This window comes from Lagenorhynchus albirostris, chromosome 5 (assembly GCF_949774975.1).
Source record: "Lagenorhynchus albirostris chromosome 5, mLagAlb1.1, whole genome shotgun sequence".
Taxonomy (NCBI): Eukaryota; Metazoa; Chordata; class Mammalia; order Artiodactyla; family Delphinidae; genus Lagenorhynchus; species Lagenorhynchus albirostris.
The window spans coordinates 84,624,440-84,639,417 of NC_083099.1; the positions used below are offsets into that span (position 1 = coordinate 84,624,440).

At 34.1% G+C, this 14,978-nt stretch overlaps 1 protein-coding gene across 1 annotated transcript in view; it reads left to right on the forward strand.

Moving 5' to 3' along the window:
• The window catches only part of ZBTB20 (zinc finger and BTB domain containing 20), a 793,456-nt gene that overhangs the window by 185,006 nt on the left and 593,472 nt on the right, over window positions 1–14,978 (forward strand). The window lies entirely within an intron of this gene.

Below are 14,978 nucleotides of genomic sequence, written 5' to 3' on the forward strand. Positions count from 1 at the left end.
AAATCTTTATAACATTTTAAAAAACCAGCCAGCCCTAAGATTGAGGCACCAAACTCACTGCAAAAACTTGATTCCCATACTTTCAAAAAGCTCCTGTATGTCAACAGGGTAATGTCAAAGTTCTCATTCACCTGCTTTCTAATTTTAACCTTTTAAGGATTTTATTTTATTTGGCTTAATTATGATATTTTCTACAAATTAATGATAAATGCCTTGATTAATAAAACCAAATGTCAGAGAAAATGACAACTTGATGAAAAATTAATACTCGGCAATATTTTAAGGTACAGAAGTACTAAAGATGTACTCTTAAATCTCATACTTCATTAGCTCCTTTTGAAGGTAGGTAACCAGGATTTTCTTTGCACTTAAGTTTTCACAGCCACATGTGTAGATGCATTTTAGCAGTATGATTTTCAGCTGTTGCTTTGACTGCTAGCTGTTATATACATACACTTTTAGTTTTTCTTTTGCTTCATAATATTTATTTTCATTTTACAAAATCAAGGTAAACTATATTTTGGGTTGGTTATATTGATGAAGCTATCATACTAAGAATCCAAATAGTAGTGTGTGTCTGTGTGTGTGTGTGTGTGTATTTCAAGAGATCTCATGGTGTAAAATGTAGTAATTGGTGATTAGATATCTGCTACACTATTAATTCATTTGGTTATGAATATTTCGGCTGTTATATTTTAAAATTATTCAGTAAAAATAATCTAAGGAAAATAGATTTTTTATGGAGATTTGTTTTTTTAAATATATTTTCATGAGCTTTCATTAAAAGACCTGAATACCAATAAAGAATTGTAACTTGCTTTCTTCTTATAAACAGTTGGTTAGATAAAAAACTGAAGAATAGGAAATATGACTTTTATTTTTTCTCCTTTTACTGCAGATCATGGTGTTGAAAGATAAAAAATATCCCTTGTATTTTTCCATCTTCACAAATATCAGGATGATTTTTAAATATGAATACTTAAAAACTCTATTATATGTTATGCGGAAATGGTACTATGGAGGATTATAGTCCATGTTAGTTTTATTTTTATATTTCAAAGATAAAGCTGCCAACCAAATGAGGGAAGGCACAATGACCTCTTCTGTGCCGTGCTTTTGCTTGGTTTGGTTGTTCAGAGATAAAATGACTCACGTAATATACTGTCAGTGAAATGGACTCACTTTGACCATCTGTTCATGTAATGACATACCTATCAACAGAAATTTTTGCCAACTAATGTTAAAGTCACTTTTCTGTAATATACTGGGAACTTCTGGGTAGGTGTTTCAGGTATGTTGCTAAGCACAGTAAGATAAATAGAGAGGAGTGTTGGTCAATATCCTGTAAATACAATATATGCCAATCCCAAGGGAAAAACATTCTTCAATGGAGATTTCTAGTACTGTTTAAAATTGGAGATGGATTGTGCTGAATCTTCCCTTAGCTGGCTCTAGGTTTTATTGTTTCTGTGTCTTGCCTGGTTCCAGGCATCTAGTCTGTACCGGCAAAGCTACTCGATGAGGAGAGGCCACCAACTTCTCTGCCCTGACTGCTTACATACCTGCCATGAATAATAAATCTGTCAGCTAGTTATCACTGCGTTGTTAACTGTCTCTGTTCTTTCTTAGCTGATCACTGCCCAGAGGAGTTTAAGTTCCATTGTATCACAAGACCTCTGTTATGTTTCTATACCTGCATTTATTTGTATGCAAAAGCATTCATTCTTTTTTTCATATACCAGTAAATAAGACATGCCCCAGTTCTCTGACAGTTCTTAAATTACATAGCAAACAATGTGCTTTTTCCCTCCTTGTTTATTCTATTCTTCAGCCTCTTATCAATTTACTTCTGCATATGAGCCAATTAAATTTTATTCATTAGTTATAAGATTTGGAAATACTTACACCTACCTCACAATCTACAGTTTTATAAGTGTTTAGTTGAGATTATAGTTATTTGGGGGTAAATACAAAGAGAACATCATCCTTTCCCCAAAATGAACAAAGGAGATAGACTGAAACCTAAAATAGTCTCTTAAAGGCTTTTGCTTGGTGTTATGTTGTTTGATCCTAGAAATGAGGACAACTGATTCAACCTTACACAGTTAAAATCTTTAGCTTCAGGGAGTTGAGTTATGATATTTTAAACATGATGCTTGAGTTAACACAGACAACAATTAGCTGATGTTCTTTGAAGAATCTAAACCTTATAGGAAATTAAACAGTGTTAGACTATCTCTCATTCAACAGAAAAAAAAAAACTTAAAAATAAATATGTTTTCTAATGGACTTAAAATACATAAATTTCCAGTTTTAGTACTTATAATTAGACCATATCTTCTCTCTAAATGACTTATTAGCACCTTTGGAAACTGTATTCTCTCCTTTAAACCTACAGTATTTTATTCTGCAAGGTCAAGTAATTGAGACCTTACTGGTTTGGAAATATTAATGCAGCTTCCAAAGTTACTTAATGCATAACGTAAGTACCAGTAGAATGATCAGTTCTATTAAATAGGATTCATTTACCATATTTTTTTCCTTTGGAATCTTGTGTTTATGTTAATTGAATAAAGTATGCTCATGAAACACACTGATAAATAGAGCAATAAAAAGATACCAAGAAAAACTATGACCATTGTCCAAGATGTGTAGGGGATTTGTGTTTCTTGACTAAATGCTGCATTCATTCTTCCTCCCTATCTACCATTCCCCCAAATATCCAGGTCTCTTTTTGTATGCTTTAGTGATAACAAGATGTTTTTTTATTCCTCTAATGAAGTGGGAAGCAGATTAACATGCTTTCTTCTTGGGAATTAGATTACTTATTGTAGTACTGCTCAACATATCTTTGTAATACTCCCCAACCCCTACCCACAACTAATTAGTGACTTTCAGAATTAGGGAAAATCTTAGTTGTGTGGTGGTTCTATATTTACCAGTGATCAAGGAAGTGTTACTAATACACTTGTCAGTGTTAAAAAAGAATTAAGTAAATAAAGGGCCAGATGGTCGAGCCCAGGACCTATCAAGAGCCCAGTATGTGTGGGCTGGTCCAAGGGAATGACAGAAACATTACCAGGCTAAGTGGAATCAGAGTTTGGCTTTCACTTTTAAGAAACAGACTGTTTTTCAAATATGTTTCCTTATGATATAATAATTTACATGTTCAGACCTCCTTTGTACTAGTAACATTTGAGTGCGTGTATTTCCCTGCGCATCAAGAGCCAACAGTGTTTACAAAAGTCTCCTTTCTGATACATGTAACAGGACATAGTAGCATCAAAGTAAAGCAATTACCAGGCAAGCATTTTTTCTGGTTCAGAGAAGAATTCTTTGCTCTCTCACAAAAATCTATGTTTTTACTGTTATAACTTACTCATTATACTTTATTATAATTGACAATAGACTCTATGGTTTATGATATAAGAAACCTGGTTATGTAATGTTTGCTGTAGTACATGGCCACGTGAGGAACTAGTAAATATCTCTTAGTGTTTTATTGTAATAAGAGCATTATAATAAGTGGTTATAATAAGATTAATTTAAACTGAAGATATTAAGAAAGCAAATTCCCTTCCTTTCCTATGATTTAATTGTCTTTACATGTATACATACATAAACACTTATTTCCCACTCTAATTTCCATCCTTTTTATTTTTCATCTATTTTAATTTATTTTATCTTGTAATATGCACTTTTGGAAGCTGTTTTAAATCTTTCTGGTTTCTAGAATAGATGCATGGGTCAGTGAATTGCTGGGTAGGTAAACTGACTAAATAAAGTATACACTTTTTTCCAAATTTTTCTTCCTACAATCACATAAATAATGCTAGAAGAGATTAACTAACTATAGACCTCCTGCCTTCCTTCTCTTCCTTCTTTCCATCCTCCAGCAAATATTTATTGAATATCTGCTCTGTGCCAGGAACTTTTTAGGGGTTAAGATATAACTGTTGAAAAAATGAGACATAGTCTTTCCCCTTTGGGGAACTGATAAGAAAGAAGGACTAAGAAGAAAATAAAATACACGTATAAGTAAATATTATAACATAGACGTATAACTAAATGACATTTTTCTGGACTTCTTAATTCTGGCATGGGTTAAGAAGTTTGGTCTGTAATGGAGGAATTATCTTCAATGGTCTACCTCCTTAATAGAGGTTTACTTCTAGATTTAAAAAATGCAGGCTGGCAAAATTATTTCAGATTATGTTTTGAGGGGTGGGTGGCCTTGGGATGAAGATAGGTGAAGCAATGTTTGCTTTCAAGGTAAGTCATAAAGAAAACAATTTTATAAATCTGGCTTACTATATATAATATAGGTGACTTCCATAAGTATTTTCAATCTCAGATTGAAAAGTCATGGGAATTTCTAGTATTTAAAAAAAACAACAATTATTTCTTTAAAGATTGTTTATTAATGGTCCAGAGTTTGAGTTTATCTGTGAATTGGGTAGTAGTAGCAGTGATGAAAGAGCAGGTGATGGAAATGTATATTTTCTCCTTCTTCTCTTTGGACATGTGTGTGGAATATTTTTGTCTTCCGATTAGATTGTTCATTATGCTCTCTTTGGACGTGTGTATTGTTTGGCCTTCCAGCCTTGCATGCTCATTCAAAGGCATTCCAAGTCATTATGCTGAACTTCAGCCTTGTTCAGTAAAAAGGTCATTTCCTCCATCAGCTGTCCACTTGGACATACATTCTTTTTACTCTCAAAAAGACTTTATATGCATTCAGAGTATATTAGATGGATTTGTCAAATTACTCACAGATAATCAGTTTTTTAAAGTTATAATTTAAACTATGACCTCTCAAACTGTGAATTATAAGGTTTGACCCTTTGGTTCACTGTTTGACACAACATCCATTAATTACAGTTTTTAAAGGACATTTTATTTCAGTTAGAATTTGTGTTATGAAAATAGTTTAAGTATTTTCCCTTTAAATTTCAGGAATAAATGTTTACCTGTAAAAAAAAAAATATATATAATATGTACATTCAAGTATAATAAATAGCTGGCTTGCATATGCATGCTATATTCAAATACATTTATGCATATTTATATATTAAGCCTGTTATACGTAACTATAGAAATTTTTATATAATAACCTGTGAGTTAACACTAAGATCATACTTGTTTTATATAACTGGTGCCAGTATGAGACTGACTTTTTAAATAATGTTTATCAGGGTGAGAGGGACTTTATTACTATTTGATTCTAGGTTTTTTCCCTTTTTTTATTTTGTTGAGCAGGGATACAGAACTTGGTGCCTATGAATGCTCAGTGTCTGTCAGTAATTTGAAAGTTCTCAAGATGGTTCTATGTAGCATGATGAAGGAGAATATAAACTGGTCAAGTGGTTTTCGCAAATGTGCATAGCTCAAGGTACTGAGATGGAAAGTACATAGCAGGAAGGTCAGTTTAGGTAAGTGCAGAAAGATGTCCAGATGTGTGAACACTTTGCTGGTATCCTCAGTATTTGAAATGGAGGAATTTAGTGTTTTTAATTGGATAAAAAGACGATATGCATGTATCTGACAGTAGTTCAGCATACAGTTTTCTGTTGCTATTTAATAAAAATCTAATAATATTTAGATGATTTCTTCACTTCTAAAGCAATTTTTCTCATTTTGTACTAAACCATGTTCTTTGTTGCTAAATTCATAAAATTAAATCTAAAATATTATGGAGAGATGATTACTTAAAAACATCTGAATATTTTTCTTAGAAGTGCGTCCCATTGTATTTCAAGTATTTTAGAAATGGTTAATTTGGTTTTGTTCAAATTCTTCTCTAGGCTACTGTTAGCATGATGTATTTCATATGAAAAGTTAATAATTTAGATGATGACATTGAAAATAAAGACCTCTTAAGGAAAGTGACTCTTAAAGGATCCAATGTATTGTTCCTAAATTTTTTTCCTACAAAATAGATTCCCTTGTATGTTGAAGTGTGCTACTTTAAGATTAAAAAAAAAAAAATTTAACTTTATAGAAACCCCAAAAGGGGAAATTAATTTTCCAAAAAGAGGCAAATACTTATCATAGGCCATGTGTTTAGTTATTTCTAAAATACTTTTAAAACAGGATCTAAGCAGTATAAAGTCTTTTTCTGATTAAGCATATAGTTTGGATTGCATTATTTTCCTTTTCAGCCCATTAGTTTGTGGTTTTTAAGGAAATGTTTGCCTCTATTTTTTTTTCCTAAAAGTAAACGTAAAGTCAGGTTATTACTAACTAAAGGTAGAATTTTCAAAAGACAAAAAATTTCTCAAACTAATTGTAAACAAATTTTTTATTTCACCAAGTATGTCTCCTTTCCCAGACAGTAAGCTTCTTGAGGGAAGGGAATATGCCTTCTTCATTTTTGTGTTTAGCTTAGACCAGATTCTCAGTAAATGTTTGTTGAATTGATTAGCCTATCAATAGACTTAGAGAAACTAACTATAGTACTCAGTTCTACTCAAAATTTATCCACAACACAACATAGCAAAAAGGAATCCTTTAAGAAAAATACGTGTACTAAATTTCCTTTGGATCACTACTACAGGATTCCCTCTAGGTCTGAATATTTTTTTTGGTGCTTATTGTTATAGCTCAGTAAGGAAACAAAAGTTTTGTCCTATATGCTTCAATGAATTTAAATACAATATTAAGACAAAAGACATTTTTTAGGCAAAAAAAATGAGGGACAAAACCAGTGACTTGTGAAAATAGTTTTATATCTTAATATTTGAAATGATAACATTGAAGGATTAATATAATAAAGTCTTAGATGTGTTTAATACTCTATAATTTTACACTAACCGCTAGTGATAATAGTACGTAGTATGAAACAGCTTTTTATATGTATAGACTTACTCAGGATCTGAAATTTAGGCAATAATTAATCTCTCAAATGGATCTGTTTGGAAAGCATTATAAAATAATACCTTCCTTCCCAAAGAAAGATGCAGTTGTGTTAAGGCTGCACTCCTTTAATGGTGTCTCAACTGAAACAGGTGCCTTCCCTGCTTTGTTCTCCAGGAACAACTTTATAGATTTAAGCATTGAGTATACAGTACACAGTGGCACTATTAAAAAATCAGAATGAGGCCAAGGGAAAATTCATCTAGGATCCACACACCTAAATACAGTTAGTAAACAGAGACACTAACTCTCATTAAGCATAATTAAACCTAATATTGACTGTAAACTGTTACTTACCTTAAACTTCTCTATAGAGAATGTGGAAAGTGATTAACCTAGCAGACTGGGACATAATTACTACCACTTTCACGTTAAAGTTACCATCAAGAAGGGCTATATTCATAAATAAAACATAGAAGGGATTGAGAGACTGAAAATATGTAAATTTACTTTATAAAAGGGAAAGAAAAGCCTAAATTAAAAAAAATAATAATAAGTGAGCTGTGAGCGATGCCAGCCCCAGCAAAATGGAACTCTGGCTAATTACTACAAAAAAATAGGCTGAAATAATCACAGAAATGTTTCCTTGCCTTCTGACTGACAAAATCTGCTTCACAGGAGACTCCAGTTCAACCAAGTCCATTCTTTCTCATGCATAGCGTCCTCCACTGCTGAAACTTTGTGAGGTTTGAGGAGAGGATGCAGGAACTTAGGTGAAATAGAATTTTTTTCCTATTTTTCTCCAGTTGTTAATAGCTCTTTATTTATGAAATTGATTGTAATGATTGTATGAATATTGTTTGATTTGTCAGCAAGAAGGCACAGTGTTTTTTGTTCAGTCAAAATGGTCTGGTAACTGGTCTCCTGCTACTGTTTAATGATCTCCTTCTTGGGTGCAATCAAAAGAGTATGTTGTGAAGGATATAAAAATGTCAGCTAAATTTAAGATCAACTGTTAAGTTTTTATATTATACTGCTGCCCCAGTGGGGGAGGCCAGGATCTGGGAGATAAGAATTTAAAGAGAAAAGCGAAGTAATGACAATACAAACTTATCTACCAGCCTAAGACAATGTCTTCAAAATCTATCAGCCTGTTTGCCATGAATGTGTGCTATTATCTATTACTTGTTTTCTATTTCCTTTCCAATAAGGAACCATATACTCACTTCTGGACTTTCTTATTACTTCACAGGGTGAGGTTTTTCTAATTTTTGGAATTGAATCTCACATGAAACCTTGGTTTAACATGTTAGGTTCCTAGCCATGTCTTAGTGCTATCGTGCTAAATTTTATCATTGAAGTGATATAGTACTTGTACATATAGAAAAGGGAGCCTAGAAATTAAGCCTGGAGCATGTATTCAGTTTTTTTCAGAGGATGTGAGGTTTAATTTTAGAATAAAACCCTAATTTTTCCCCCTGAATTTAAAGCTAGTTTCACAGCTCATGAGATGAACTAATGAAACAGAAATAATTAATGGACAAAGTCTATCTTTCATTTCCCTCGTTGAAGAAAAATTCACAAACTGGTTGGATGACAGAGGATGAACAAAAACAGTGAGAGTAAGAGTACTTCTGTCCTCCATTCTTGTAACAATCATGACATTATGAAGTAACCATAACAATGGCACTCTTATTAATCAGACATATTTATACAGAATTAGTGTTGGCTTCTGCTCTATATTACCTTCAGTTTTACATGAACTTTTATTATCTGTGCGTATCAAAAGAGACATGGTGAATGAACAAAGAAGCCCTGTTGTGAGACAAGTATTATTTGACATTTTGGGAAGCTCTTATTATAGGGTTTCCTCTTAAGTGAGAATAACGGGAAGGTTGTCATTAGTTGCACTAATGACACTCTGGATTTTTAAAAACAGAAATGGAGCCCACTTTTTTCCTTGAAGAAGAATCATTAGTTAGAACAATTCTAATGATCCAGACTTCTAACCAAGACTTGGCCCCCTAATCTCCTTGCTTGATTATGTGAAACAATGACCCCATAAGGCATCTCTTAAGATAATTGTTTTTCCCATGGTTTACAGAGCTACGTTAGCTATATGGTTCTCTTATTTTTTTAAAAATGTATCATCATCTTTAGACTTTTGGAAAATCTCTGATTAAACCAAAATGCAGAAGACTTGCAAGGCCTATAGCCCTATTGCAAGCCAGGTGCCTTTTTAGTTTTTCCATGCTAAAAAAGGACAGCTAGGGCTTCCCTGGTGGTGCAGTGGTTGAGAGTCCACCTGCCGATGCAGGGGACACGGGTTCGTGCCCCGGTCCGGGAAGATCCCACATGCCGCGGAGCGGCTGGGCCCTTGAGCCATGGCCACTGAGCCTGCGCGTCCGGAGCCTGTGCTCCGCAACGGGAGAGGCCACAACAGTGAGAGGCCCGCGTACCGCAAAAAAAAAGGACAGCTCTAAGTAAGTTCTTTCGAGTTCTTCTTCCCAGGCTTATGATAGGTGTGACTGGGAATTATGGTGAAAAAAAGCCTGACTATGGGTAATATTGAATTGTTTCTTAAACTCACGGGGTCTGGATGTTCAAAAACTGACCAGTTGTCATATTTTTTTTTCTAGAGTTTAGGATAAAATTTTAAGTCCATAGAGTGAAAATAATACTATTGAAAAGAAAAATAGGTGAATCACTACAGCTGCAATATATCAGCTGCCTGAATAAGGAGAACAGTGATTCTCAAAGTGCAGAAAGTAGAGATCAAAACTACCACTTGTGGGGTCTTTTCAAATTAACCTCCCCCAGGTTGACAATTATTTGCATAGACACTTCTCTGAGAGCCAAAAATACTAGAAAACAGTTTGACAAATTGATAATTAAGCTACTTTTAATCTTTTGAAGTTTAAATATAGAAAATAGAATAGAGATTTTTAAATCACAGAATTTTCCTCTGCTCTCATCATATCTTCCTATTTTATGTTAACAGAGACTAAATTTGGGGGTTCAGTGAAGAAACAAGCAAACCCCGCCCCCAAATAACACATAAACCCTCAAGAAGAAAAAAAGACTGCCAAGTTGGTGTTTAAATACATGTGAAACAAGCCAAGTTTTCTAAATGAGCCACGAAAAATCATTAAACTCCTCCTAATTACCCATCTATCTTTCATAGCAATAGGATAGGACCTTTTTTGTACCTTGAAATACTTAAACTGAATCCTTTAAAAAAATATTTATTTGTCTGTTTTTAATTTCTCATGTTTTCTATTATACGTTTTTAATTGGATGCTAGAAAGATAGGCAAAGTGATTTTATCTGTGGTCGTTCTGCTACATCTAAGTAGGGGGATACTTAAAACCTATTTACAATAGGAGAGATCATCCTTGTCTAGATTCAAGATATTCCTTGGCTTTGAACTCTAGAATGAAATGTATTCTCCTTTTAGGGGCATTAACGAAACCATACATTTTAGACAGGGTCACTATATACCTTTTTTGCTACTTATAAGGCACTTATTACCCAAATAGCACTTGAAGGTGTTTCAAAGCAGTATATATTTGCACACGTCTTAGATCCTCACCTGATTATGAACTGTGGGAGCAGGCAATATATCATTTATAACTTTATATCCTCTTTAGTGCTCTGGATATTACCAGTATGCAGTGCATTTTTTAGGTGATTCTTGCTTTAAATGAAGAGAAGCTGAGGTCACTGAGGAGAGCCACCAAATTGAAGAATGGTTCAAGAAACTTCTTTTGCATCGGAATGTGATTCATCTTAATTTTCAAATACATAAAGTTTTCAAGGAAATAAATTCACCTTTGACTTATAAATCACTAGTTTCCTCTAGTAGCCAACTATATATATCCCACCTATGACCTAAACTAAAGCTAATTGTATTTTAGTATAACACATCTTTGGTAACAAATACATGCTTTCATTCACTAAAAGAAAAAAAAATTATTAGTGCTAACTTTGTGCAAAGCAAAGAGATATACTAGTGAAAATATAGGGTGTCTGCTCTCAAGAGACACCCTAGATGGGCTGCTGGGGTCTCAAACACAAAGAATTCTATAAGTATTAATACCTTAAGAGGGGCCTAAAATGTTACTATGGGAACATTAAAATCTACTTAGGAGAGCAAGGAAAGATTTACAAAGATCATATTCAAATGGAAGTTTGAAAGATGAATAGGTTTGATAGGTGAAGGGCAGGCAGGGGTGGGAGGTGGTTGCATTGGGGGAGAACATTCTAGGAAAAAGTAATAGTATGCATGAAGGCCCGGAAGAATGAGAAAGCCTGGCTCATTCAGAAATGGCAGTGGTTTAGTATGGCTGCACCTTAGGGTGGAAGTAAGAAGTAAGGCTGGATGGGTAATGTTGGTCAGATTATAAAGGGCCCTAAATCCTGTACTAAGGAGATTGGATTTTGTCGTATCACCGTTGGTGAGTCATTGGAAGATAAATATAAGATGATATATTCAAGAGTGTGGAAATATAATCCATACCACATAATGATCAAGTGGGTATGGAGGATGGTGGAGGAGTCATGAATAAGTCAGCTTCCTGGATTTGGTGAGTGAACGGATCATTTATAAAGATAGAAAATGCAGCTAGCTACTGCCCTCTCTCTTTTCCCTATCTACACTCAAATTTCACCAGAGATGTTTATACTCTGTATTTCCATTTCCTCGCCAATGCATTCATCAATTCACCCCATCTGCTTCTGAGACCTCTGTCACTTCACCAAAGTAACTCTTATTGAGATCTCATTGAGCATTTTATCTTGCTGACCTCTTCCTCCTTTGTGGAATGCTTTCTGCCCTATTTTCCATGCCATCATTCTGATTTTCTTCCTGTGCCCCTTGTTACTCCCTTGATGTTTCCTTTCCAGGCATCTTCCTCCAATAACTTGCTGTTAAATGTTGGAGATCCTCAAGTCTGGATCCAAAGCGCTTCTATTGATGCCCAGTATTTTTGGTATCTGTATAGCCACAACACATTGAGATGTTTTCAGAGAATGTACTATAATTCTTTTAAGGTCCTTTTTTGGGGACCATGTTTCAAAGGTTGTATTTAAGTACATAGTCTTGTATTCTTTATTACTAGTAATACATATTGGATTGGCCAAAAGGTTCATTTTTTCCCCATAAGATGGCTCTAGTAGCACTTAGTTGTCTTTAACTTCATTCAAAACAATTTTGTTAGATTATATGTGACAGCTGTCATATCTGTGTGCATTTAAAAAAAGACATCAAAATTCGTGAATTTTTATGTAGCCATTTTAATATGGAAGATGGAAGAAAAAAGCAACATTTTCGGCATATTATATTTATTACTTCAAGAAAGGTAAAAATGCAACTGAAACGCAAAAAAAAAAAGATTTGTGCAGTGTATGGAGAAGGTGCTGTGACTGATCAAATGTGTCAAAAGTGGTTTGCGAAGTTTTGTGCTGGAGATTTCTCACTGGATGATGCTCCACGGTCGGGTAGACCAGTTGATAGCGATGAAATTGAGACATTAATTGAGAACAATCAACATTATACCACGTGGGAGACAGCCAACCTACTCAAAATATCCAAATCAAGTGTTGAAAATCATTTGCACCAGCTTGGTTATGTTAATCACTTTGATGTTTGAGTTCCACATAAGTTAAGCGAAAAAAACCTTCTTGACCGTATTTCCGCATGCGATTCTCTACTTAAAGGTAATGAAAATGTTCCGTTTTTAAAACAAATTGTGACAGGCGATCAAAAGTGAATATTGTACAATAATGTGGAATGAAAGAGACCGTGGGGCAAAAGAAATGAACCACCAACAACCACACTAAAGGCCAGTGTTCATCCAAAGAAGGTGATGTGTATATGTTGGGATTGGAAGGGAGTCCTGTATTATGAGCGCCTTCCGGAAAACCAAACGATTAATTCCAAGTACTGCTCCCGATTAGACCATCTGAAAGCAGCATTCGACGAAAAGCGTCCAGAATTAATCAACAGAAAATGCATCATCTTCCATCAGGATACCACAAGACCGCATGTTTCTTTGATGACCAGGCAAAAACTGTTACAGCTTGGCTGGGAAGTTCTGACTCATCTGCTGTATTCACCAGACATTACACCTTTGGATTTCCATTTATTTAGGTCTTTATAAAATTCTCTTAATGGAAAAAATTTCAGTTCCCTGTCAGACTGTAAAAGGCACCTGGAACAGTTTTTTGCTCAAAAAGATAAAAAGTTTGGGGAAGATGGAATTATGAAGTTGCCTGAAAAGTGGCAGAAGGTAGTGGAACAAAAGGGTGAATACGTTGCTCAATAAAGTTCTTGGTGAAAATGAAAAATGTGTCTTTTATTTTTACTTAAAAACCGAAGGCACTTTTTGGCCAACCCAATAATACTCAACACATGCCCACAGGGGAACTCATATGTAACTTTTGTTCTAATTTGTACATCTTATAAGATCTTCCTGATGTTTATGTTTTAATATTAGGCAATTATTAATCCCCCTTGAATCTCAGTTTCTTAATCTATAGTATATGAGGAGCCATACCAGCTCTTTAGAATTCCATTATGCTGTGGTTTGATATTTTACTACCTGAAGAGGACAGTGAAGTCTAAAGGATGTGCAGCTATCACTTGAATTACATAGTCAAAGTTTATAAAAATGCTTGCCTGTCTTCTCCACATCTACACTTCACACTTTACTTCCTATTTTTAAGATAGTTCCATGCTTGTGGAACTATTCCTTCTTCCATGTTTACTTAAAATTTCTTTCCACAGTTTTTGCTGTGAAATTTTATCAAAACACTTTTGAAAATCTGAGTAGATTTTATATTATGGTTACTGCACTCACCAATGCTTAATTAACCCCACAGGAAGCCTGGATGTGAGAAGCTCAATTAACCAAGTAGGGCTTAAGATATTCAAGGGTCTTACCCTTTTGTACATATTCCCCTCATTTGTCTTTAGTCCTATTTTTTTTTTTAAGTGTGATTGGGTCACATTGCCAATGTACTTTCAGATCTCTGTGAAAATGGACACTTTAAGGACAGGTTAGTTGGATATTCAGGACACAGTTTTATTCTTAGAGCCCATTTGATGCTAGTGATTCATCTACATTTAGCTTATTAATGAATTTTAGAATAAGCTTTGTATTTGTCATTATTTTAAATCTAGAACCTCCGAATTTGTATGCTTCAAAATACATCTGAGGCATAGGAATCTGCTTAATGTTTTCCTAGTGCATGTGCATGTGTGTGGGTGTGCATTTGCTTAGTATGTGTGTATACATTTTTTGTTACTAACTTAATAAAACATCTCTGAATTTCCCTGCATATTGCTAACTTATTTATTCCCTTGGCATACAAAACACCAAAACAAACGAACAGACAAAATTGAAACAACAAGAACAACAAAAGGAAACTCACTTGGTTTTGCTGTCTCTTGCCAACCTCATTTTTTTCTTATGGATTTTTTTTTTATCTTACCCAATATCGAATGGATTTTCTTTCTCAATTTGAATAATTTTTACTGAACACTTGCAATGTGCAATCTACCTGGATTTATCCCCCAGACCATCCACTACGTGACCTTCTTTTTTTTTTTTTTGTCTTGTTATCTCATTTTATTTACTTTTTAGAACTCTTCCAAATATTAGAGGAAAGAAATCAATATCAATTTTCACCTGATGTGACCTTCTTTTACTCATTTGATCAGTCTTTCTATTTAAAAAATAAATGGTCTTTTTTTCTCATATTTCTTTGTTCACTTTATCATTTAAACATACAGTAGGATATTCCCCATTTCCACTTTTATCTTTCTTCATGTCCATTTTTTTGTTTCTTCACATTTTATCCAATAAATTATTTGAAGGTAAGCCTTGAGCTACCCGTGTAATTTTCTGTCTTAAAAACACTCCTTTAGGGTTTGCTTGTCCATCTCTAACTAATTGTCCATTGGTGCTCATTATGGGAAGTGAAGGAAGTGAGAATTCTATTTAGTTCCTCTTGGGGTCCTGGAAAGAAAATAGCTGGGTAATTCAGAGTATTTGTGAATTTTAGGTTTTGGTCTACTTAAATCTTGGTTACACATAGTTTGGTCCTGCGCTAGCCAGAGA